The 27,764-nt window shown below is 34.7% G+C and overlaps 1 protein-coding gene across 1 annotated transcript in view; it reads left to right on the forward strand.

Annotated features, from left to right (window-relative positions):
* ADGRB3 (adhesion G protein-coupled receptor B3) overlaps positions 1 to 27,764 on the forward strand; it is a gene marked incomplete at both ends in the record, with an annotated part of 726,387 nt that overhangs the window by 258,128 nt on the left and 440,495 nt on the right. The window lies entirely within an intron of this gene.

Here is a 27,764-nt window from a genome sequence, read left to right on the forward strand (position 1 = left end):
CATTCCCCCACCCACCTCCCGTTTGGTAAGGTTTTCTGTAGTTAAGATTCTGTTTCTGGGGGTGCCTGGGTGGCTCAGTGGGTTAAAGCCTCTGCCTTCGGCTCAGGTCATGATCTCAGGGTCCTGGGATCAAGCCCCACATCTGGCTCTCTGCTCAGCAGGGAGCCTGCTTCCCTTCCTATCTCTCGGCCTGCCTCTCTGCCTACTTGTTATCTCTGTCTGTCAAATAAATAAATAAATAATCTAAAAAACAAAAAGTTTCTGTTTCCGGTTTGTCTTTTCCTGTCTCTCTCTCTTTTTTTTCTTCCTCTGGTTATTTTGTCTCTTAAATTCCACATACGAGTGAAATCATATAGCATTTGTCTTTCTTTGACTGACTTATTTTCTTAGCATTATGCTGTCTAGCTCCATCCATGTTGTTGCAAATGGGAAGATTTCCTTCATTTTATGGCTGATTAGTATCCCAGTATATAAATATACAAATATAAAAAAATAAATAAATATAAATAATATATACACACACACACATATATACACACACATATGTATACATATAATGGCACAGAAAGAATGAGAGGTATTCCATATATCTCTATAGTATAGATAGGATTTATATGTATATATATGTACATATATAATAGAATAATATATATAACAATTAATGGCATAATTAATACCAATTATGGTATATAGTATATAATGGTATATATAGTATATAATGGAATTATATATATTTATTTATATACCACTTGCTCTTTATACATTCATCTATTGATGGGCATAAGGACTCCCTCCATAATTTGGCTATTGTAAATGATGCTGCAATAAACATAGGGGTGCACAAATCCTTTCAAATTAATGTTTTTGTATTCTTTGGGAAAATACCCAATAACATGATTACTGGATCATAGGGTAGTTCTATTTTTAATTTCTTGAAGAACCTCCATACTCTTTTCCATAGTGGGTGCACAAGTTTGCATGCCTACCAATGGTGCATGAGGGTTCCTTTTTCTCCATATCTGTGCCAACACTTGTTGTTTCTTTTGTTTTTTATTTTAGCCATTCTGACAAGTAGGAGGTGATAGCTCATTGTAGTTTTGATTTGCATTTTCCTGATGATGAGTGTTGTTGAGCATCTTTTCATGTGTCTGCTGGCCATCTGTATGTCTTTGGAAAAATATCTGTTCATGTCTTCTGCCCATTTTAAATTGGATTATTTGTTTTTTGGGTGTTGAGTTGTGTAAGTTCTTTATATAATTTGGATGCTAACCCTTCACCAGATATGTCATTTGCAAATATCTTCTCCCATTCAATAGGTTGTCTTTTAGTGTTGCTGGTTGTCTCCTTTGCTGTGCAGAAATGTTTTATTTTGGGGTAGTACCAATAATTTATTTTTGCTTTTGTTTCCCTTGCCTTAGGGGACATATCTAGAAAGATGCTGTTACAGCTGATATCTGAGAAATTACTGCCTTGCTCTTTTCTAGGATTTTTTATGGTTTCAGTTCTCACATTTAGGTCTTTAATCCATTCAGAGTTTATCTTTATGTGTGATGTAAGAAAGTGGTCCAGTTTAGGAAACAGTGTAGGGTATGTGGGAACTCTATAGGTGCTCTGTCCAACATTTCTATAAATCTAAGACTAAAATAAGTTTATTTTTAAAAAAACTAGTTGAGAACTACTTAAAACTTAATGTTAGAACCTTTTTGAAAAATATTGTGAGAGATAAAACTACTCCTTAGATAAATGCTTCTGCCATTCTTATATAATTATGATGATCTATATACCAAACTGTAGGGTAAATGGACTACAACGTTAAATATAAAAAATTAAATATGACAATAATAAGACTAAATTCGTCTCAGCAAAGTATTGTTCTAAGGTTTAATGTGTTAGAAAGAAAATAATTAAATATTAATATATAAATGTTTTTTAAACCTTTGCCCAAATAATGGGAAGCATTATATAGCACAATGAAAAGATTAAAAAATATGTAAAGAAGTCCAATGAATTAGCATTTAAAAATCAAGAGTTCAACAGATATGTAAGAAAAATACATGAACATATACATATACTAATTTTATAATATATATGTAATTAATCAGATGGCAGTGAAATGAATGTATTCACATACTGTTGGTGCTAGTGGAAAAATTAACAGTGCAAAAATAATAACTAAAAGTCAAAAAACAACATTAACTTTGACCTTGTAATCTAATTTTTGAGAAGGATCTTGACCAGAAGTGCATAACCAGAAGTGCAGTTCTACAGAGGTTCACAGATTGTGACTAATGCTTGGCTAGATTATTGGGGACTTGGGAGGAACATAATTGGAAAATTGGTCATAAGGATGTCTGGGTAAGAGGTATTTGGATAGACCTTTCCAGACAGGCAACAAGTTTGGAGATATTTATATCTCATTTGAATACTGACTAAAGGGTGACTTCAACAGAGGATTTTAATAAACAAGTGATCAGATGACCCATTCTAAGGACTTCGGTCAGTTTCCATTCCCAGCCACTCCTGTCATTGCCTAATGGGCTCATGGGCAAAGTGGCCAAGGTGACAAGGATAGAGGATATGCATGGGTTCAGTAAATGGGCTTCTACTGGAGCAAAATCTGGCTACTTCCAATGCTGAATGTTCAGTCTACTAGCAATAGAGCCTAACACTGAATCTATAATGTGTCATGATTCTCTAAGAGGCTGAACCACTTGGACCGCTTCCGTTACGGAAGTGGCAGTACTTATTCTTACTAAAATAAACACTTACTCTGGATATGGATTTGTCTTCTTTTCTTACAGTGTCTCTGCCAAAACTATCATCTGTGGGCTTGCACATAGAATGCCTTATCCACTCTAAAGAGCATCACTTCTGACATAGGAATTTGTTTCCCGGTAAATGAAATATGTTGGTTTTCCCATGTTCATGGAACTATTATTCTATGTATCCTACATCTGTTCTCTAAGTCTGTATTAGTTATCTATTTCTGGGTAACAAATTACCCTAAAGCATAGCAGCTTAAAATGACAAACATCTATTATGTCAGTTTCTGGGGGTCAGTAATATGGCTTCCAGCTTAGCTGGGTGCCTGTTTCAAAGTCTCTCATGAGGTTGCAGTTGGCTAGAATGCAGTCTCATCTGAAGAATCAACTGGTGATGGTAGTGGGGAGGGTGGTTCTCCTTCAGGCTTACTCACATGGTTATTTGCAGACCTGAATTTATTACCACATGGGCCTCTCCACAGACCCTCACAACACAGTGGCTGGCTTTCTCCAGGACAAGTAATCCAAGGGAATGTGAGTTCACACTCGGTAGAGGAATACACAGCCTTATTCTATCCCAGTCTTGAAACTGACATCCCACTATATCTACTATTTCTTTCTTGCCTTGCTTTTGTCCAATGCTGAATGTCCAATCTACTACCAAAAGAGCCTAATATTGAGTCTATGATGTGCCATGATTCTCGAAGAAGCTCAACCCATTAGACTATTTCCATTATGCAAGGGGTAGAACTTATTTCTACTAAAATAGACACTTATTCTGGACATCTATTATACTCTATTTGGTGAAAGTGACGTGCTAAATCCAGGGGACTATGCAAGGGTGTGAAAACCATGAGGTAGAGGTTATTAGGAGGCATCTTAGACACACCAAGTAAATAAAAATTTGTTTAAAATGTAGATCTCATGTTAAATGTACTTGTTACAATAAAGATCTTAAAAAGAGAAAAATATATTTTAAAAAACATTCTTTTTATCATGACTTATAATACTGCTGTGAAATTTAACAACTTAAATGCCAAGCAATAGGACAACAAATTCGTACATTAAAATACAAGTTAAAAAAAAAAAAAGAAAACACTTAAAATAATCATGTATACTACATAGTATAATGGAAAATTCTTATAAAATGATCTTAAACAGAAAGGCAGAAAACAAAATTATCCAAATATATGTAAGGACAAAGCTTGGAAAGAAAATCACATAAAGCACACCAAAGGGCACCTGGCTGGCTCAGTAGGTAGAACATGTGGCTCTTGATCTGAGGATTGTGAGTTCAAGCCCCACATTGGGCATGGAGCCTACTTAAAATAAAAAATAAAATAAATAAAATAAAAATAAAACAAACTTAAAAGGCAAAACAATGTGCTCAGTTAGACTGGTATTATTATCATGGTTAAGGTTTATTTTTTCCCCAAAATGTTTAATATTGTTAAAAATATTTCTTACGTATTTGAAAATGAGAGAAATGGTACTATGTTGGTAACATTTATGTTAATTTTTTACTTATTATCTGTAAGAAACATATTATTCATAATATATAAATTCATGTTAGGAAATATTATAAAATGGGCATGACTAAGAGTATGGATGACTCACCACAAACCTTTTATCACTATGGCATGAGGTTTTTAGTAACATCATTCCAGTGTGTATAGAATCCACAATTTTGTACCATGTGTTTTCTTATCTATTTTCTGAAACTGGTCTAAATGGAATTTAGGCATTATTCAGACTTCTACCTCTCATTCAAAATGGCAGGTACAGCCATACATATTTTATTATTTTATCCACTAAAGACTATGTCTATTATCCCACCAAAAAACGTACTAACAAGAAGTGGGTTTGTTCCCTGCAACCTTCTTAGGACACTAAATCAAACAATCTGTAGTAACGTGTTTTTTGTTTTTGTTTTTGTTTTCTGCTTGAGAAAAGATCGTTAACATATGGCAGTGTCAAATGACTTTAATTTATCTTTCATTAAGCCAGAAACAGCATGTCTTCTCTTCAGTAGCCTGGAGATTGTTTGCCTTTTTCATTATGAATCACTAATCAAAGAATATTGCCCACTACTCTTCCCCATATGATATCAGTAAAATTCAGAAATTCAGACTTGGGAGAAATATTGACATCATTCCCAAAGCCAGGGCTGTGGTGTGGAGGTGAACAGTGAATTTTCACTGTTATCTCCTATTGGGAGAACCCCTTTCTTGATCATAGTTCCCTTATCCTCATCTTTTAATCAGTTCCCTGTAGGTGCTAGCAAAATCAGAACCACCTCCTTTATAGCTGCTGGTAAGGTATACAATCTCCTATTACATTTACTTAGACTTACAAGGATTAGGACCTTTCTAAGTTTTCCTGTATTTTATTGACTTTTTTTTTTAATAACCCATAGACTTTTACAAAAACTTGTAAAGAAAGAGTTCAGTGCCAATTCTTAAGATTTTATTACCCTAGTTGATAGACGAATATACCCATGCTTATTGTAAAAACCCCAAAGAGTAGAAGAACTTTTCAATGCCAATTCTTAAAATTTTATTACCCTAGCTGATAGATGAATATACCCATGCTCATTGTAAAAACCCCAAAGAGTACAAGAATACATACTTTTTGACTTCTCCCATCTGACTTTGCTACAGATAGCTGATACACAGTTGATGTGATTCTTCTGAGACATTTCTATATGTGTGCACCCATGTACACACACACACTCACACACATTTTGGTGAAGATCTGAATAAATGGAATCAGGTGTAAGTTATCTGACACATGACAATGGGCCTTGGGGTTCCCTCCAAGACAATCACATAAATCTGCTTACTTTATTGTTTACAAAATATTCTGTATTTTGACTGCAACTTAATTTATTTAATTCTTGCTTATTGATAGACATTTAAGATGTTTCCATGGACATACTTTCAGCCATGGACATCCAGGAGCCCTCTGTTGTGAATTTCTGTTTTTTAGATTTCTCCTGTGATCCTGTTTAAAATACTGAAACTAATCCCCCATGTCATTCCTTCCCCAAGCACCTAACCTAATGAAGTTTTATTGTGATTTCTATCATTTCAGCAGTGTTAGGACTATTAAGAATGTCAGTCTTTCTTCCTTCTTAATTTAAAGTGAGGCATGTTTATAAAATTGATCGTGTTACCTGGGAATTGAATTTTACCCTATTTATAAAGATGGACATGACCACTGTTTATAGACCATGGATATGGTGACATATCAAATTGGGTGACATCATAATGAAGAAAATGAATGTTTAGGTTGTTGAGACTGTCTTCCATATTTTATATTATCTGGTCAATGTAAAGTATCATTATGGAAGAAATATATCTGTACTAATAGTCCCAAATAGGTGCCAAACCAGGCTGTGGTTTTTAGAGCTCTATTCCTAAAGATGAAAAACACATAATTTAGGATACACGTGTAAGTGTTTTGTAATTCATCATCAGGTTTACTTTGTGAATGCTACTCTTATCCTTCCTCCAGCTGATGTGAACTCCACAACGCCTCTTCTTCAGCCTCTAGCTTTAGGAATAATTAATAATAAGTTAACCCTGTTCCTCACTATATGACATCTCTTAATTTCCTGTCCATAAGAATTGAGCAAAGAAGTTCTCTTTATTGTGGATTTAAACTATAAAGCTAGGGAATAGATGTACTTTGCAGCACAATATGTTGTGGTCTCTTTTAATCACAACACTAGCAGGCTTCCCTTTCTGCTTGGTTGGCCAAGCGGACAATTACAGGTGTCCCACTTGAGAGACTACCTGCTGCAGGCTGGTCCATGACCTCCATCTTCAACCCCATCATTCCACAGCACTGAGCAGAAATGGTGATCACCCGCATGTCTTCTTGCTTCACAGCAGTTCTTTGTCTTCAAACTATAAATGAGTTTTGCAAATTAGGTTAAAAAGTTTCCCAAATATTCAAACTCTAGTCTTCCCTCTAGCTAATGCCCCAATTTACTCCTTTCTTTTCAGTTACAGAATGAACGAAATTGACCACTATGCTCATTTTCTCATTTTCTCACCTACTCTCCTTAAATACACAAATTGAGTTTCTGTCCCCATAGTTTAGAGAAACTGCTGAACACCAATTTTTAAAAATTCTCCTTCCCTGATTTTGAGAAATATTCTGTAATCATTGCGGATAACTGGAAAAGACAATGAATTATAAAGATGCAATTACAAAGACACAAAAATTATTTATGATCTTATAATTTATAATGTAGGCCTCTGTTTTTTTTTTTTCTGTTTTTTGTTTTTTTAAGATTTTATTTGTTTGAGAGAGAGGAAGAGAGAGAGAGCATGAGCAGGGTAAGAGGCCGAGGGAAAAGCAGACTCTCTGTTGAGCAGGGAGCCTGATGTGCGCCTCAATGTGGGGCTCAATGTGGGGCTCAATGTGGGGTTCCATCTCAGGACTCCAAGGTCATGACCTGAGCTGAAAGCAGACACTTAACCAACTGAGCCACCCAGGTGCCCTGTTTTTTTCCTTTTAGGGTGTTTTTGTTTGATTTTGTTTTTGGTTTTGTTTTTACTGTGCTTGTAAATGTAACAAAACAATTTACTTTGCCATTAAAATTTCTTAGAAAATGATTTTCAAGTACTGCATTAATTTCGTTACTTACTAGTTCTTCCTTAGTTTTTAAGAGTTTGATATTACAGGTGACTCTGTAATAAACATTTGATCATATGTGTTTGACCACATCTCTAATTTTCAATTAGATCCTTTTAGGAAAGTAGAATTGCTGAATCAAAGGATATTGACAATTTTAGAGTTCCTGGTAAAAACTGCCAAAATGCTAAAGACAAAGTTTTGGAATTGTTTAGATTCCAGTAGCATTCTTTGAGCACTGTCTAACTTTTAACTTTTGCTAATCTCACAGATTAAAATAATTAATCTTGGGGCACCTGGGTGGCTCAGTCAGTTGAGCATCTGACTCTTGATTTTGGTGGTGAGATTGAACCCCATGTTGGGCCTGCTTTGGAATCTCTCTCTCCGTCTGTCTCAATGCCAACCCCACCCCACCCCACCCTGCTCTCACACTCTCTCTCAAAAAAAAAAAAAAAACAAAAAAATCATTCTTATGGTAGTTCATCTTATTTGGGTTGCTAGTGGAGTGAGCATGTTTATTTCTTATCTTTATGTTTTGGGTTTGTTAATGATGTACGTAGGTAACATCACCACAAGTATCTTCTCTGTTTTGTTATTCAATCTTAGATTCTATTTATGATGTTTCTGATAAATGAAATCTCTTATTATGTACAGTACGACTCTCACAGTAGAGTCTGTCACATCGGTGGATATTTCCCTTGCCAGCAGCACTTTCTCTTCCTCTCTGTCCTTCTTTTCTTTACTCCATTTGTCCTCTCCCTGCCACCTCACTGTGAGACACTGGGCAAGTTTTTCATCTTCCCAAGCTTCAAAGGAACATAAAATATAAACAAAGGATAATTGTAAAGAATAAATAAGATAATATGGTGAAGCAGTGGCCACACTGTCTGACACACTAGTAGTTCTGATTAAGATTTGTAGTTGTGCTTCATATGGCTTCTGAATATTTAGTGTTAAATTAATTGTTTGTTTCACAGTTTGTTTTTAGTGTGTTTTTAGAAATTATTTGTAATTTACTGTTGATGTAACAAAGCTATTGAGTATTTTTTATCACATATTCAGGCATAATGAACTCTTATTAATTCCACCAGTTTTAAAATTGGCCTTTCTAGCTAAGTAATTCTGTTGTCTGCAAATACAATTTGTTTCTTTTCCCATTATTGTCTTTTGTATAAATGCTTTGAGTCTAATTGTGTTGAATTGACTTCCAAACCAGTATGAAATAATTATTGTTATTATGAACACCCTTGTTTTGTATTTATTACTTATGAAGATGTCTCCAGAGTTTCATTACTAAGTATGATAGGACTATTGATTTGAGACTTGTTATTTTTCCTAATCAGATTAAGGATTGGTAGTTTTAAAATAATTTTAATTAGGAAAAGTTGGCAAATTTCAGGCTTCTCCAGATCTTTTTTTTTTTCTTTCCTTTTTTTTTTTTTTTTTAGATCTTATTTATTTATTTGACAGACAGAGATCACAAGCGGGCAGAGAGGCAGGCAGAGAGACAGAGAGGAGGAAGTAGGCTCCCTGTCAAGCAGAGAGCCCCATGCGGGACTCGATCCCAAGACCCTGAGATCATGACCTGAGCTGAAGACAGTGGCTTAATCCACTGAGCCACCCAGGCGTCCCTTCTCCAGATCTATTTAAATGTATTTTTTTCTAAAAGATTTCTTGATACTAATTCATATTTAATTCCTCGAATGGACCCTACTTAATGTGAGAGGTTTGTTTTCTTTTCTTTCATGAACTATTGATTTCATCCTAGTATTTTATTTAGGATTTTTCACATAAATTATTTTGCTTTATGGTTTTTAATTTAACGCTCTTTGTCATATTTTGCTATCCATGTTTTCCTAATTTTATAAAACAAATTAGGTAGCTTTTTATTATTTTCAAGTTCTATAACTTTTTGTATATATATCAGAAAATAACTTTGTTATAAGTTTAAGAGTAAACCCCACCCCAATTGGAAGGGGAGGTGAACCATGAGAGACTATGGACTCTGAAAAACAATCTGAGGGTTTTAAAGGGGCGGGGGGTCGGAGATCAGGGGAACCAAGTGGTGGGTATTAGGGAGGGCATGTATTGCATGGAGCACTGGGTGTGGTGCAAAAACAATGAATACTGTTACGCTGAAAAGAAATAAAAAATAAAGAAAGAAAGAAAGAAAGAAAGAAGAAGAAAAAAAGAGTAAGCCCCACCCCAATAGTCCTTATTTGCATAGAGTTCTTTAACAACATTTTTTGTCTTCTTGGTTTATTGAACAAAATATTTTTCTCATTTCTTAAATTATTATTGCTAATCTGAAAATTATTAATTTCAAAAATCCTAATAATATATAAAAATAGATCATCTTTAATATTAAAATCAATAAATTGTGTAGTTATTTATTGTCCTTTTAATTTTACTTATATTTTTATTTCCTCATTGGACTTGTTAGAGTCTCAAAGAGAGACATATATTGGGTTTATCAACCAATGATCAATTCTAAGGCTTTTCTGTTTCTAATCAACTTATTTCATTTTAATCATTTTGGAAATCATTTGATTCTTGTGGGTCAGCAATTTCCAAATCTCCTAACCTTCTGAGTCCCTAAGAACATTCCTTCTATTCACTGCATGTGTCTCAGCTGGACTTCCCATGATGAAACACTTCTAGTTTATCTGTCTACTTTCAGTATTTCTTTTCATCTGACTTTAAAGTTCTGCTTTCCTGGGGCACCTGGATGGCTCAGTGGGTTAAGCCTCTGCCTTCAGCTCAGGTCATGATCTCAGGGTCCTGGGATCGAGCCCCGCATCGGGCTCTCTGCTTGTCGGAGCGCCTGCTTCCTCCTCTCTCTCTCTCTGCCTGCTTGTGATCTCGCTCTCTGTCAAATAAGTAAATAAAATCTTAAAAAAAAAAAAAAAAAGTTCTACTTTCCTCTTCCAACCCTAAATGGGGGCTTTCTCCTAAAGCAGTTCATGGTCCTAATTTGCCTTGTAGACCTCACCCAACCTCCATCCCAGTAAGAAGTCAGTAAGACTGTACCCTCATATTGACATTCTTAGTTCATCTGCTAACCTTTTCATTAAGAAGTTTCACTCTCACCTTCACTTCAAAGCAAAGTCATAAATTTCTCATAAGGAATTCCATTTGTGATTTGTTGATTGCTGACAGAATATAACATTTCTACTACTCCTAAATCTTTTTATCGTAAATCCTGAAGTTTTCCAAACATCATTCCCTTTCCTCAGCTGCAGAAACTAATCCTCTCCTGTCTTTATAGTATAGTCTCATAAAAGCATCTCCCCCTGGTACTCTCTCTTCTTTATCTGACAGCACTTGAGCTAGCAAGCAAGCCAGATGATTTAAGTGTATGTCCAATCAAGAAATGTTTTTTTTTTTTTCCCCCCTAAATTTACCAGTCATTCCCCAAGGAACTCCTCTTTTTCTTCTTTTGGGGGAAAAAATTTTTCAGTACTCTTATCCTGGCATGAGTCTCAATGGTAAAATCTGCCCTTGTGTCCCTGGGAGTCATTGAAGATTTTAATCCAGTAAGTTTGTTCTCAACTGTGAACTCTTTGCACTATTAGTTAACTGCTGACCTAAGTTCTCAAGAAAATATCATAACATCTTATTCCATATAGCACCCCCCCAAAATGAGTCTACAACTTAGAAAATAATGGTAGTAAGAAATTTTTGGTAGTAAAGTAGGGATACACATAATATATATTTTTTCTGGTGTCTTTATTTTCTATAATGAATTTTAATTACTCTTGTATGGGGAAAGGATACCCTGCCTTTCTGTATTTGCACTTAGTATTATAGAACAAAGAACATTGGCCTTGAACACAGACATAACTAATTTTGAAATTCAGCTCTTTTATTTATACTATAATGATATTATTACATTTTCCTACATTTCCTAAGTTTTAGGAAATTGGGTGACAAAGTAAGAATTCTTGTTTCACAGAAATAGTAATGAAATGGAAAATCTGTTCTACCAGCAGGTAGTGACACAGTAGGGGCTAAAGAAGTATTCGTATCAAAAAAAAAAAAAAAAAAGAAATGTTGTTATCCTCACTTAAGTACAAGAGAAAGGAAATATTGACACACATTTATGTAGACTCTGAGCTTAATTTCATACGACCACAATGGGGTGCCTGGGTGGCTCAGTGGGTTAAGCCTCTGCCTTCGGCTCAGGTCATGATCTCAGGGTCCTGGGATCGAATCCCACATGGGGCTCTCTGCTCAACAGGGAGCCTGCTTCCCTTCCTCTCTCTCTCTGCCTGCCTCTCTGCCTACTTGTGATCTCTGTCTGTCAAGTAAATAAATAAAATCTTAAAAAACAAATTTCATACGACCACTTTCCACTTTATGTTAACTTCATTAAAGTATTTGTTGATATCACTTACTGGTTGGTTCCAGGGTGGGATTTGAATGGTTGTAATTACCCTTTTTCAAATAATCTGCTGCTTAAAGTCTGGAGATTGTTTTTTATGGAATCAGTATGAGATTTGGAGCACAAAAATCTGAAGTCAAAAGAGAGCAAACCATGTCTTTAGATGTCTAAGTCACTGAATTTAGTGAGGCACTCTAGATCCAGCATAAGATCTCTCCATCTTTAGAGGAGGCTGCAAGAGAAGGAGGTTTAGAAATTAAAAAGAAAATGTTCACTAGAGTTATCAAAACTGATTCAGCAGTATTGAAAAAGTGATGTGAGAACTGATGGAGCATTTTTACTTTATCTGGACATTTAGCTTCACTAATTTCAATGGTGTTTGTAAAAAAAAAAAAAGGTTTATGGCTAGCAATTTCTTCTTTAGCTGGTGATGTCTTTTCATCTGCAAATTGTTTCTGGGAAAGTTTGAATGTTGGCTTTTTGGAAAATGACTTTATTTGCTACACAAAGGTCATTCTTAAATGTCAAACATCATTTGGTAGTTGTTCGTGTTTCATTTTTTAATGTCTGGAAGGATATTTTTTCCAGACTTGTTTTTGAGGTCAACATAGTGTTTTGAGGTAGTGGGAAATTCTGGTTCTCTGAAACCATAGGGTTTGAGAAAAACATAGAGCACTGTTACACAGAAAAATTAAATTCTTGTGTGATTCAGTTGTGACCTTTACAAGTAATTAACAGATTGCTTGTCTGGTAAAGGAGTTCAGTTCTTTCTCAGCCATTTACTAAGAAGAATTGAGTACTGTTGTGAGAATTTTATTCTTTTATTAGAATTAGAATCTGAAAACCTTCATAATCTGTAGAGGACATGAAAATTAATGCCTTTTCAGTTTCAAGAACTTAAGGATTGAATATATAAATTTCTCTGATTTTTCTATGCGTGTCCTCCAGAGTGAATCTAATACGGTCTGGTACTCACACTTCTAAATCCTTCATTAAAAATATAAATGCATCTTCTTATTTATGCTCAATAAAGGAAATTTTAGTGAAGGCAAAATTAAAAAGACATCTGTTGCCAAGGGTGAAAACATTAAGGAAGAAGCAATATGATACATTATTCACCATTAACATATTTCCATCATATCCAACCTCATGTTAATGACACTGTAAGATTTTGCTCTTTTTAGGGGGCATCTTAATATCAACTCATATTGTGAGCCTCTTAATTTAGCATATTTTTCTTCCCACGGAGTATCAAGGAAAACCTACAAAGCAGTCGGAAGGAACCTGCAGCTGAGATTATAAAACCTCTGAACATGTATTAGCCTGATTCTATATTCCACCATGATTAGCACCATAAAGCTACATATCCCAGTTTAGGGAGGTAAACCATGCAATGTGCAAGGAAATAAAATTAATTTTAAAGTTGTAAAGGGTACTAGTGGTCCTATGAACTATATGGCCTTACACATAAGAACATGACTTGGGCAACAATTAGATGTGATTTTTTGAGTCCCAGACCCAAAACATCTTAGCTGTAGTGATTTATAAGTACCATAACCTCTTAAAGTCTCATATTTTCTGTATCTAAAATGGGTTTAATAACAAAACCTAACTCATGAGGAAGATAGCACCTAATTATAGGCCTAACTCTTTGGAAAGAATTTTAAAGCAACATGGCAGAATGAGCTAATGTGGATAGATCCTAGATCTACTAAAAACTCATGGAAAGGCTGGATAAAATGTCAAGACAGAAAAATGAGCCAAGCTGAAAAGAAAGGGAAATGTATACATGCCCATAAAACACAATAGCAACAAGAGATAAAAGACAATATTACGGGTAAGCTGGGGGATTTTAACTGTTACTGTAAGTTCTAAATTATAAGTTCTAACTGGCTAAGAATTAGGATTTCAGTGCTTCTTCATAGAGTGGAGAGTGTCCTTGACCTATGTAGGTTTGGGGAACTAAATCAATCAAACTACATAAAGCCTGAAGCCTCACAGACTACCCCTTGCTTCAAAGGAGTTCTACGGAGACTTCACTCAATGGCCCTGGGAAGCAGTGGAAAGGAAGCTTGCCTTCATTCAGGAGTCATGGTTGAGAAATAAAAATTCACCCCCTGCCAAAAGCAGAAACAAATACTAGCACATATCATGTGTGGGTACCATGTGAATTTATACTTTTTGATGTAGCAACCTAAAACCAAGAAATTTACTGCTGTGAAAGGACACTTTTACACCGAGGCCATATTGCAGTTTCACAGGGGGAAAATACTATGTAAGATGAACCCTGAATAGAAATAAGATAAAATAAAACAAAATGAACTATAGGAGAAAACAAAAACCATGGAGGAGAATCTGCAGACGCAACGCAAGGAGGACACTAAAAACTGGGAGGGGAAAAAAGTTTTTAAACCATAAAAAATACATTTAAAATGATGTTTTAAAAAAGTAGAAACAATAAAGAGACAATAATAAAGAGTAAAGACTAGTAAAGAAAGAATAAATATAGAATAACATGGAAGAAAATACATTTGGAAAAACTAGAATTACCAAAAGTAAAACATAGTCACTGAAATTAAAAATTCATTAGATGGCTTAAGCACTAACTTGGACATGATCAAGGGAAATGCTTATGAATTGAAAGATAAATTTGAGGAATGCAGTAAGATTAAAAAATGATGTAACTCAATAAAATAATAATAATAATGTCTCCTTTTCTTGCTTGTCTTCCCCACCCCCTTTCTGTTTTCCAAAGCATTTTTTTTCAACCACTTAACAAGGTACAAGATACAGTGATGGACAAGATAGATAAGACTTCATTCTTATGAAGGTCACATTTTAGTGGGTTAATGGATACTATTATTAAAGAAATAACGAAACAAACAAACAAAAAAATCCCAAAACAGCTATTGATACATCTTGTGCAGACGATTAAAATCAGCTCTTAGAAAATAACTGTATAGGTACTTTGTATCTGGTGGTCAGTGAGAGTCTCTTGAAGAAAGTAAAATTTTAGCTTAGATAAAAATGGTAAGAATGAATCAACCTGCAAATACCAGAAGAGTTTCCCAGTTAAAGAAATCAATTAGTGTGAAGAAATGAGCTATGTGTGTTTAAGAAACTAAAAGAAGGCCAGTGTGTCTAGAACATGGTGAGATGGTGAGTATCTATACTATCACCATCTCTATGGTTTAGTATCTATAGTATCATATAGTAGCATCTATAGGATCACCATCTCACCATAGGGAGAAGAATGAGATGATGCTGGAGAAGTAGGCTGTGGCCGATCATATAGGGCTTTCCATAAGAGCCAGAATAAGGAGTATGAATTTTATTCTAAGAATTGGGAAGACATAAAAGGACAATAAGAGGATTTACATTATCTACTTTGCCTTTTAAAAGACCTATCTGTGTGCTATGTGGAAAATGCATTGTCAACAAGGGAGATGATGGTAGGGGTGGGCAGTGGGACACTTAGGAGATGACTGCAATGGTCCAAGTCCTGGGGGGTAGCTGGTAGAGTGATAGTGGTGAGAATGAAGAGATATGACATATTTGGAATGTGTTCTGGATGGAGATATGGCCGGAGTTGAAAATTGAGAGGATATGGGGTGCAGGGAAAGAGAAGTGTCACAAACTCAAGAAATCAGGGATAGATCCACATAGGAATTATCTCTACAATATTCATTAGTCACACAGTCATTGCTTAAGCATTCCCCATGATCCAAACCCTGGTGCTTCATATGACCACCCACTCTTTTTATGCACCCCAAATTGTTACAAAGTCCTTCCTATGCATTTGAGTTCTTAATAAACAATATAGCTACTTTATTTACAATCTTTCTGCTCCATGATAGATTTCCAAATAATCAAAGAAAATTACCATTCCTTCCTTTATGCAAATTAAATATTCTCAGTTTTTTATTCTAATAAGAATCTATTTGTATGGCACTTATAGTATTTATACGTCTATACTAAAGTTTAATTATTTAAGTTTTCCTTAGCTGTCCTATTAGATTTGATTCTCTGAAGTGCCTTATCATTGGGTTCTCAAATATTTATTTCTGACATTAAACTATAATTTTTGAGACAGTCCTCACCAATCTTCATGCTTTCACCCTTCTGATCACTCTTCTTTCTACATATTTTACTTTATCAATACTCCTCTTTTTAGAATAATGATGACCACAGCTAAGTGCTAAGCAACCCAAAAGTTCTGAATTCCATACTTTAAAAACTGCAGCCAAACCTTAGATTGATAATTTGGAAAAACTATTCAACCATGTTGACTCATCAAACTTTTGTCATCAAAACCAGTATATCCATTTTAAAATAACTTGTTAAGTCAGGTGTGTCCCAGCTGGGAACACACATTCTGACACAAAATTCTGGCAAAGGAATAAAATGTAAAGAATACATAGATTTGAAGAGAGATTATAATTAACTGGAAAACAGAAGCTAAAGCATTAAAAGAAAATAAAAGCTGCAGCATAAAAGAGACATTATTTTCCTCCAGAGAAGCAAAATCTTAATTGTTTCTCCCACTAAGTCTTGGTGGGAAAGTTCGCTACAACTGGGTAATCAGAGCTAGAGTTGCCTGTGAAAGCTGGGGTGTCGGAGGAAGAAAACCCCAAAACTGAAATAGGGAAGGATTTAGCATGTAAGAGATGCCATTTTTAACCCCTTTTGCCTGTCCTTGGCCACTTGGCCACTAGCCCCATTGAAACCTCCACCTATGATAATGAGTACACAACGTTAGACTCCTTGCTAAATTATGTTAAGATTAACACATGGTGCTGAAAGTACAGAATCAGCAGAAGGACCATGTTTGATCGACATTACCAATATGAGCAACCAAGAGACCAGTTTAAGAACGTCAACTCATTATTCTGGAGTTGATATCAATGTGCTCCCAAATTCTTCTGCCTTCTGAGGACGATCTTTATTATAATTTTTAAACAAACAGTTGGCTTGATCTGTCATGTAATTTAGAACTTGAAATTTAATATCTCCCTAATATTCCTAAGGATTCTTTCAGAGATGGGTTACATATATTTCTTATATATTTTCCTATTCACATGTATTTCTTATATATTTTCCTATTTACATATTTTAGCTATATTATCAACCATTGCTTTGTAGTTTCCTTGTGGGGCCATTCTTTCTATTCTGCTCCTTGCAAATCTCAACATGAAATTAACCTTCTTTTTCTTTTAGCATCTTCTTTTAACTGTTGCTAACACTGGTTAAATAAGCTTTTAATAAAAGTTGGCTCTAATGGAGAGGTAATTCACCCCCAGCATAGTACATCAGTGCTATTAAAATTGCTCCTGATAGTCCTTCCTCAAGGAATTTCTAATTTCTCCTCTGGTCTTATCCTTTTACCACTTTTATGGATAACTCTCTCTTTATTCCTCTCCCAAGATCTATTAACCTCCCCTCCCCTCCTTTTTCTATGGTCCCCTATAAGACTCACCTTTTGTCCTTCACAGCCTCAGTAAATTTCAAACTATTACTTTGTTATGTTACTCACCTTTCCAAGGTCTGGCCCTAGGGTCTATCTTTGCATAACCAAACTGGGCCCATCAAGATATTTTGATAAACCTAAAATTTTCTCCAGTATCTGGTCGGCTTTTAGTTTTGTTTTTGCTTACTCATTTGAGAACTATTTATTTTGAGTGCTGTATGTTTATTAAAGATAAATTTGAAATGCATAGCTAGGAGCAGCTCTCATAAGGAAAATAATTAACTGGTTTCCATAAATGCTAAGTTTGCCAGCAAAATATCTAGGTGACACTGTTGCACAGGTGGTCTAGAAGATGTAGATTGGTCCATAGGAGTGAAAGACTGATAGTTGTTTTCCTGAAAGTGATACTTTAGTCTAGGAATGGTTAGAACTTCTGAGGGAAAGAATGTTAAGGCAGGAGCTGTGGGAAAACTCACATGAAGGAATGAAGAGTCACTAAGGCAATTAAGGAGGCAGAAAAGCAGGCAGGAGGAGGAAGAAATTCAAGTTGTCAGTTTTGAAAGCCAAGGGAGGTGAGCATTTTAAGAAAAGTTGTGGGATAGGGGAGGGTGGGAGGGTGTCAAATACTGAAGGAATCAAGATGAATGTGACAGTTTTTAAGAGGCAGCTGACTTTCAAGAGAGCAGTTTCATTCAAGGAAGGAGGTTGAAGTCAGATTGCCTGACATAGTTGGGTGAGTGGGAAGTGAGGAATTAGAGGGGACTCTTTGGAAAGGTTTCTGTAAGTAGGAAAGAGAAGTGTTCAGAGAACGAAATGGAGAGTAGTATGTTGTGCACTTAACTCTTTAAAAATCAGAAATTAGGGGTTCGATTTTCCCGGAGAAGTTCTTAGTGAGTATGTAGGGGATTGAGATGGAAGCAGAATATAGCTTGCAGTAACTCCCAAACTCCACAGTGAACATGGAATAAAACCAAGAAGAGGGGAAGCTGGCATAGGAGAGAACAAATTCAGTGTGCTCAGCTAAAGTGCTGATCCTTGCAGTTAAAGGGAACAGGGAGTACCAAGTAAACTTAATGGAAAAGCCCAATGTCTAGACACATACTGGTAAAATTTCAGAACTCCGAGGATAAAAAGAAAAATGCTAGAAAAGCTTCCAGAAAGAAAAGCAGATTATCTTACCAAAAGACATCTCAAAGGCAATACCACATCCCAGGATTCAGTGTGAAAGGTATCTTCAAGGTACAATGAGAAAAAAAACTTCTTGACCTTAAATTTCTAGGCCTAGCCAAAAGAAAATTCAAGTGTGAGGGTAAGATAAATCAATTTTAGACCCTCTCTGTTACAGGATATACTGAAGCAAAATTAAAAACAGTCAAAGAAAGAAGATCTACAAAGAAATTAACACAACTAATGGTTAAGTCTAAATTATTGAAGCAGTGTATAAATATAGCAGTTGGGTAATAAATGTTGTGAGTGTCAAAGCAGAGAACAAGTGACCACATACCCAAATTCTTGTATTGGTTTGGGAAAGAGTACATATACTGATTCACTTAAGATATTGATAGATTTAGAAATACATTTCCGTACATGTGACAAAATTAGTATATAATGCTTGAATAATTGAAGTAAGAGATCTAGAGGACAAAAAATTCCTATCAATCCAAAAATATTAGGAAAGGGTAAAAATGAAGAAAAAATTAGATACTTGCTTAAGAGAAACCCTAATATGAGATGGAATAAATAAGTTTAACATTTTAACAAATATAATAAATGTGAGTGGGTTTAATTTCCTATTAAAAAGAGGAGGATCAGATGGGATTTTTAAAATCCAACTATACATGTTACATATAAGACACACATTTAAAACCCATCTGGAATATAGTAAGGGCCTATTTAATGTTTGTTGAATGACCTGAATTTGTTCATTCCCAGATACCTTTGGAAGCATATGAGTCTTCTTAAAAAAAAAAAAAAAAATCCCTCTCCAGTGTAGATGCTAGTAGCTACAGCATAGATGTATATGTTTAAATAAATATTAGAGCACTTGAGACCTCACATGCAAAGTAAACCTTGGTTTAGTGCTCAGACATGGATCAAATTAACTGTTCAACACTGTTTGACTTAAGAAAATGTTTAGAAGCAACCACCACTCTGTTTTACTTAGACTCTAGTGCATGCGAGTCTGTGTACAGACCCATTCATCAAGCTTGGTCAGGTCCTCTAGGCCTGTTCCTCTGCTGAGAGATAGTCCGTATGTTCATGGGCCAATTTCTGACCTGAGGGGAAAAAAATGTAATTTTAGAGCTTAAAAAGACTTTAGGAATCATGTTCCCAAAATTCCCTTTTACAGGAAGAGCAAACAGGCCAAGAGAACTTAAGGCTTGATGCTTGTGAAGTAAGAGCTGCACCTGCCAGTTGCCCATTGATTTGTCCATTCTCTATATTCAGCATTAGCCTATATTTTAGTTAAAGTATATGAAGCACTGCTTTGAAGAAGCTAAACGTTTTTAGTTCTCTATAGAATGCCATGTGGGCTTCAATACTAATAATGATAACTTACGGAAGCAAGTTTGAATGTATGTTCACTGATTTTAAGGATAATTAAATTCAAAACTAGAGAGCAATAATTTTCTTAAAATGTCTAAGTAAATACATGATTTTATATATATATATATAAAATATGTTATATATAATATAATAAATACAAAGGTAATATCTATCAAAAATATCATACTAAAAAGTCTCTTTTTTTTAAGCATATATTTCCTTATAAAAGACTTTTCCTATAAACTTTTTGGGGCACTGAAAATTGCTCTCGTTGCCAACAATTTGAACCCAGTGGTCCAAAGATGTACTCAGCCTGCAGTAAGCTATGACTGGCCAGTGTTTTGTGTGTGGTTCTATGTCTTTATCTAGTGGGGGTACCCCCATCCACCTGCCCACCCAAGCTAGGAGCTTCCAGTCAGCTGTCCATCAAACCTTCCTCTCAACCTGGTCACAGTCTTATATGGGCAATTGCAATAGCTTCCTCGTAGTTTATACTGCCCTAATTTTGTTCCCCATAGTCGCTCTGGATTCCTCAATTAACTTATCTAAAATTCAAATCAAACCATGATTCCTTGCTTATTGCTTAAACCCCTACAAATATTTCACATTTAGTGAAATAGAGATACATTCCAGGGTTCTGAGTAAGGCGTAAGGGAGGTTTCCGATTCCCTCCCCACCAATCCCTTCAGGAATATCTCTTGTCCGTCTTCTTCCCACTTTATCTTCCATTCGTAATAATAACTTACGGTACTAAACCCTGAATACCCACCTGCCTCAGTTCTCCCTATCCCCTACCACACATTTCTTAAGTTCTTAAATCATTGTTGGGGCCAGTTTCCCTTCAGAAAAATTTGGCTTCGCATCACTAGGTGACTCATTCATCTTTGTCCTTCCAGAGAAGCCTGAAAGACAAGTCTTTTGTCATTTCCAAAGCAGCCTTCCCCTCCATTTGGAAATCCCTACAGAGTCTACTCTGCCCCCAGAGGATCACTGTACATGTCAGAGAGCTTGGCAGGAAAGCAACCAAGCTCTGCTCTTGTTAAGAAAATATAGATATATTTATCCAGGGACAATTTAGTTTACTTTCTTATGTGTTAGATTTCCTAGGATCTTTGGGGGCCACTCTAGCAATAGGATAGTTCAAATCTTTTACTGTAAGAGTTTAAGTCCTCTGCCAGAGGTGTGAAAGCTCACAGTAAAGCATCTTACTTTGCCACCGATATGCTAGTGTGTTAAATTAAATTCTAACATAGGTCAATAAGAAACACATTCGGCTACTAGTTTACTATTAGAAGTAGAATTGCATTTATCATTTATGTGTTTCTGCATTTATTTTCCTTACTACCAACAAATAAGATATTTTTCAAGCAAATCATTACTGGTAGTTTATAAAAATTCAATAGTTATCTCAAAAAGAGATGAGGTCATAAAATGCAATTGGCTAATGTATAAGAAATATTAACAAATAATTCCTACATGATTACACACATTGATGATTTCTTACATGGAACGGTGCATCCAATTTACTAACATTTCCCAGAAGGATGACAAAATGAGAATAAAAATGATGATTTAAGGGTTTATACCCTAAATTTCTTGGAATTATTCTAAATAAGTTGTTTTGTTATATAGTTTTCACATACATATTTGAGGAGATCTAAAAATAAATCCATCATTGTGTGTAATTATTTCAAAGTTCCTATTTCGAATAAAGGTAAATTAAAATATAACATCATTGTCAAAGAAAATATGCACTAAGTATACTTGAAAATTGGTTCTACAATATATATTATGTTTTGTAATTTAACAACTTAATTGAAAACTGAAAACTCCTGAACATTGTAAATTTTCTATAAACATACTAGCAGTATGCCCTTTGACGATTCCCTGTTTTGTCCACTTTTAGAAGTGGCATAAAATTACCCATCTACTTAACAGAGTCACGCCAACTACCTAATAAAATTATTTCTGTGGGAGTATTTTGAAAAACAAGATTCTACTTTGTTATTGTAAGAAAGAGCCTCTTGGTTCCTATAACCGGGTATCTAACTATGGCAATGGAACTGAGAAATAATTTGAAGGAAAGAATATTAATTATCCCCTTAAATTTTAATGATGGATTTCTCTGATTTCTAATGTTTCTTAATATGTCTTAATTTATTTTATTATAAATACTTCTTATTCAGCTTTCTCAAAAATTATTTTAAATATTTCCTGATATTTCCTTTTTTATTATTTAAATTCAATTAGCCAACATATTTCCTGATATTTCTTAATTTCTTATCTAGCTCTCATTCTTGAATTCTTTGGAAATTGTCTTTTATCCACATATTCTATCCTTGTTTGGTTCTTGGGGAAAATGAAATTAGTATATTTATAATCAATAGTATTTTTAACCAGTGTCCTTCAGGATTTCAACTAATGATGTCTAATTTTAATATGGTTTGTTTCTAACATCCTTGCCGGTCTAGAAATGTTTTTGATATTACAGATTGTAGTCTTTCCCCCAACATTTCTATCTTTTCATAAAGCACCTGACTCTGTAGTCACTCAAATAGCTGTTGAATGAGAGAATACAATTTTGAAGTCTGATCAAAGGTCACAAAACATTTTCTTAAAACTCAGAAAACAGAAAGATATCGTAATGACTGATAATCTGGACTTCTCTTCACTATCTAAATACCTCCCAGCTATGATATGCACCAAAAATGTGCATACAAAACAATTGTGACAACTCACTCCATTTGCAAAAAGTGTAAAAATGAATGAACACATTTAGTAACTCATGCTTCTGACAAAATACAAACTTAGAATGCTCTAAATATAATAATCTTATTTTATAAAAATGTCTGGTTGCTTCTTACCAGACTTTATTTGTCTATACCACCATAATCCAGCCAGATGATAGAATCTTTCTTGTGCCAACCAGTTATACATTTAATATCCTTACTTGTTATGCTATGACAAATGAATGTCACTTCAAATGTCCAGTTGCATGGCTGAAGAGTTTTATTTTCTCTTTGAGACACATTAGCAAGCAAGTTAATTGTGATATTTAGGAAATTAATATAAAAACTGGGTTTTGAGTGGAGCTTCATATTTTGATTAAAATAAATAATTTTTTATATACCAAATATTTGGGTTATGTTTAGTGGATTTCCACGGACTATGAATTTCAGAATAGCAAAGACAATTTTTCATTTATCTTTGTAACTTTAGTGCCTAACATGTAAGTAATTACTAAATGTTTACTGACAAAAATTAAGCTTTGTTTTTAAGGCATTAAACTTTTTTTAGGTTAGTGAGATATAAGTTTCTTTAAAAAAAAAAGGTAATATTGCAATTATTTAAATAATAAACTAAATATATTTAATGGATAAAGAAATGTTGAGCATCATGATCATACATGACTACCTTTCAAGTACTTAACTAAAAATTTTACTTTTTCCCCATCAAACTGTTCACCAAGCAAGTTTAAGAAAGGGTTCTAGGCATCTAGAAAGTTGCATTTCAGAGAAGCAACTCTTAACATGAACGGTATTTATAAAATACAACTCTTAACATGAACGGTATTTATAAAATCCCAGCTAGGTACAAAGCAGGAAGTGATTTTAAAACTCATAAGCCATATTTCCTTCTCAAAGAAGTTTATAATCTAGTACAAGGAATAAAACAACCTGAAAATTAAAATGAAAGCCCATTATTGTGAAACATGAAATAGAAATAATTTAGAAATTATTGTGAAACATGAAATAGAAATAGAAACAGCTTGATTATGATTGGTTGATAATTCAGAGAATGGGACATGGGGAGGTGTTTTACTGCAGGCATGGATAGAAAAATGGGTATGTCATACAGAGAAAGATAATAGAAATGGTAGAGTGGTTTAACCATCTCCAAGACAAAGAGTAGTGCGGGTTGATAATAGAATGTAAGTAAGGCATAACTTTGAGAATTCATTGAGAAGCAGTCATGGTCAGGCTAGGGTGGTTTCTATGGAAATGCCAAGGAAAGTTAGTTAACAAGTAAAGTTAGTATTTATATCGCAAAACAGATTGCAGTAATAACTTATCAGATAATCTGATGCACCACTTGCCTGCACATTGAAAAGTAAACACTTGGTAAAATAGCAAATGGATGTGTGTATGTTTTCATTTATTGATGACTGTGATTTCATATTATTATAACCCTTGACTTCCAGACAAAAACTTCACATCTAGCTACTGACTGTCAAGAGTCAGTTTTCAAGGGGTGCCTGGGTGGCTCAGTGGGTTAAAGCTTCTGCCTTTGGCTCAGGTCATGATCCCAGGGTCCTGGGATGGAGCCCCATATCAGGCTCTCTGCTCAGCAGGGAGCCTGCTTCCTCCTCTCTCTCTGACTGCTTCTCTGCCTGCTTGTGCTCTCTGTCTGTCAAATAAATAAATAAAATCTTTAAAAAGAAAAAAAAAGAGTTTTCAATTCTATTTGTTTCTTAATGATCCTCTTATATATTTCTGGCTGGGGGAAGAGAAGGCATAAAACTATTCTTTTTTTTTTTTTAAAGATTTTATTTATTCATTTGACAGACAGAGATCACAAATAGGCAGAGAGGCAGGCAGAGAGAGGAGGAAGCAGGCTCCCTGCTGAGCAGAGAGCCGGATGATGCGGGGCTCTACCCCAAGACCCTGAGGTCATGACCCAAGCTGAAGGCAGAGGCTTTAACCCACTGAGCCACCCAGGTGCCCCCATAAAACTATTCTTAAGATAGCAAGTTTCTGAAACCTTTTTTTCATGTAGCTTTGAGTAAGTCTTACTTCCAGAGACTACTGTTTTTTTATTAAGAAGCACATTGAAAGATTGTATGAGAAAAATGTGCCTAAATATGAAAGTCACCAGCCATCATTTGAGTTTTGTACATGCAGACAGTTATTTACCCACCACTCCATTGATACCATCAATATAAATATATAGGAAATAACCCAGTATTTTCATAAGCCGTGTACTGTATTTGCATACACAGTATTATGCTGCATATTCCTTCATTTGATCTCATAACTTGCTTTTCATTGCTTACACAAAACAGATCATCTTTTTATTTGGTTATGCTATTTTCCTTGTGTAACTAATGTAGTATATTATCTTTGCCAACTCAGAATCATATGAATATAAATCAACAACCCATGAAGGACTTTTATTATCCAGAGAGCATGATATGCTTAAGGTTTACCTCAACCCACATTCACCACATAAGAAAATGATAGCAAAAATAATACCTTGTTTTTTTCTAAGTTTGGATGATCCAGCTGGCCTTTATTTTCACTAGAAGAAAAGAAAATCAAATCATCATGAAAAGGAGCACTCATGTTTTGAAAATATCCCGTTGTGACATATGGATGAAACCAAAACACTTGTTACTAAATCTTACCATTGACAACAACCCTAAAACAAAGATGTATTTTTTTTTTTTCGAACACTTGGCATATAAACATTAGCAAAAAAAACTCACTTGGTTAGATAATAGTTTACATGATTCACTTACAAATTCAGATTGTTTGAGGTCAGAAACAATAGGTCTGGAACATTCAAAAAATACCACCATAGTGTTGTTTTTCCACCTGAGAAAAAGAAATAAATAACACGTCTTCTGCCTTACAGGGAATTTAGTTATATCAAGCCATCCTATTAGTTCTCATGTTTTAAAAGTAGTTTTCCAGATAAATTATATTGACAGAAATAATCAAAATTTTCATTTGAAACCTTCAGTTATACAAAAATACATAATCAAGGTAATAGATGATTAAAGAATTTCTTCTTAAATACTGTAACCGAGTGTTAAGTATCCCAGTATTAAGTAGCAACTACTAATGTTCACATAACATTGATTTTTGATGATGAGTAGAATTGAGTAGAAGTGACTACAGTGAAGAATATTGAAATTTAATTTGTATCATACCTGTTTGAGAGATTTAAATCGCATTCCAGCTAACAATATGAAATAGTTCACAGAGATGCTAATATCTGCTTTTAAGATAAGTACTTTACTTGTGTTTAAACTTCAGAAATCATTAAAAATTTAATATGACACTCTTAAAATTATTTCAGCAGTGTCTGCCAACATACTTGGACCTGTAAATTTCAAGATTATAGTCCTCATACGAATAAACTATCTATTCTTAGAAAACAGATTATAGGCTATTTTCACGCTATCATTGACTTGAAGAATTGTCTTCTTCTAGAACAGGTAATAAAGTTACTTACTAAAAGAAGTTGTAAGGAAAAAAAAAAGCAGCAGCAGCAGCAGGAAAAAAAAGTTGTAGGCATAGAAAAAAAATTTTTTGGATATTCTTTTCCCTCCCCGTGCCAAAGCTTTGTTAATGTGACCATTAAAGCCTGCAACTTATTTATGCATACATGTACTCTGACTTAAATGTTCTAAGTGCTAGACATGCACACAAACACAATTTAAATGATAAATTCAAGAGGACTGAAGGTAAAACATAATGTTAATAAAAATTACTACTGAATTTCTTTTGCTGTTTCAGATTCCCCAAATTTTCAGTTATATATAATATTTTAAAATACTGGGTAGCATATAGGAGTCTAGATATAAACTTTCTAAGCAGTCAATTTCCAAAATCATTAAATGATATATGATTATCGGATGCTTCTTATTAGCATAATGAGACATAGTTTAGACAGCATACATAAATGAATGGAATGAGAGGATGTTGGCGGCAATGGAAAATAATGTTGGATTTTACAAGATTAAGCCAACTGACATTTTATGAAAATTTCCATTTCCTGCCTTGGATTTTATCTAAACTGACAAAAACAAACACACATTTAGTTTTCTCAGATTTCTCTTGGGATGTTCTCTTGGGTAGAATATGTGGAAAGAATTTCTGACAAATCAATCTGTCAGGTGCCACACTTTAATTTTTATGTGAGAACTCACCAGGATGGACAAAAATGTGTGCTATAATCTTTTCTCCTTATGTAAAATAATGTGGGTAGACTTAGTGCTTACAAAACACACTGCTCAATTGCACAAAGTGCGATTGTATTGTTTTAGCAGACGCCTAAAGATTAATTGGAAAAGGTAGAATTATACATTCCCAAATATTGATGTTGGTTCTGGCAATATATCTGTACTATCATTAGAACATGTTTTACTCAATCATCTTTGTCATGTATCCAAGTCCTGGTCTTAAGGGCCCAGCAATTGTCTTGATGTAATAGAAACACTGTGATAGCCTGCCCCTCAGGAATCCCCTTCCTCCTACCCGGCCTCCCTCCCTCCCTTGAGCCAGACTCAACAACTATCCCATAAATTTGGCTTTTGTCTTATTAAAACAGCACTGCTTTACAGCAACAGTGTCAGAAGCATGGAACGCTTGCAGAATTCCAAGCATATGAATTTTTCAAAAATATATTACATGGAGTCTGTTTTTTGTTCAACTTATTTTTTCCTCTTCCCCATTGTCACTGAGTTAGGCCCAGATATTTTTGTCTTTCATAGGAGGTAGAACATTAGGATGAAATAACAGAAACCTGGAGCCATCCCTTTTTTAAACAGAACTTTTAAAAGAGAAAACACTGTCTCACATGTGGTTCGAAAAGGGATGAGCAACTATTTGGGCGTAGGGCAGGAGAGAATTAGAATCACTTCAGTATCTATGAGCTTTCAAAGGACACTAAGATCAACTCCATCTTTGGACAAATACTCCATTAAGTGAATGTTTGTTTACCTTAGGAAAGCCAGGTTACAGGATTATTCATTCATTCCTCAAGAGTAAGTGTTGAAAAGCTCAGGGTGGGGGTGGGGGGTGGTTTACTACTCAGCAGAACAAGGGGGTATTATGCAGTCAGGATTCTCTCTCTGAAAAACAACAGTTAACACTGTGGTTGTATTTTTTCTGATGTATTGCTTGGAAACATTCAGAAAAGTGTACACTATTTGTTAATTAAGCTGACTTAAAAC

This window comes from Martes martes, assembly GCF_963455335.1.
Source record: "Martes martes genome assembly, chromosome: 6".
Taxonomy (NCBI): domain Eukaryota; kingdom Metazoa; phylum Chordata; class Mammalia; order Carnivora; family Mustelidae; genus Martes; species Martes martes.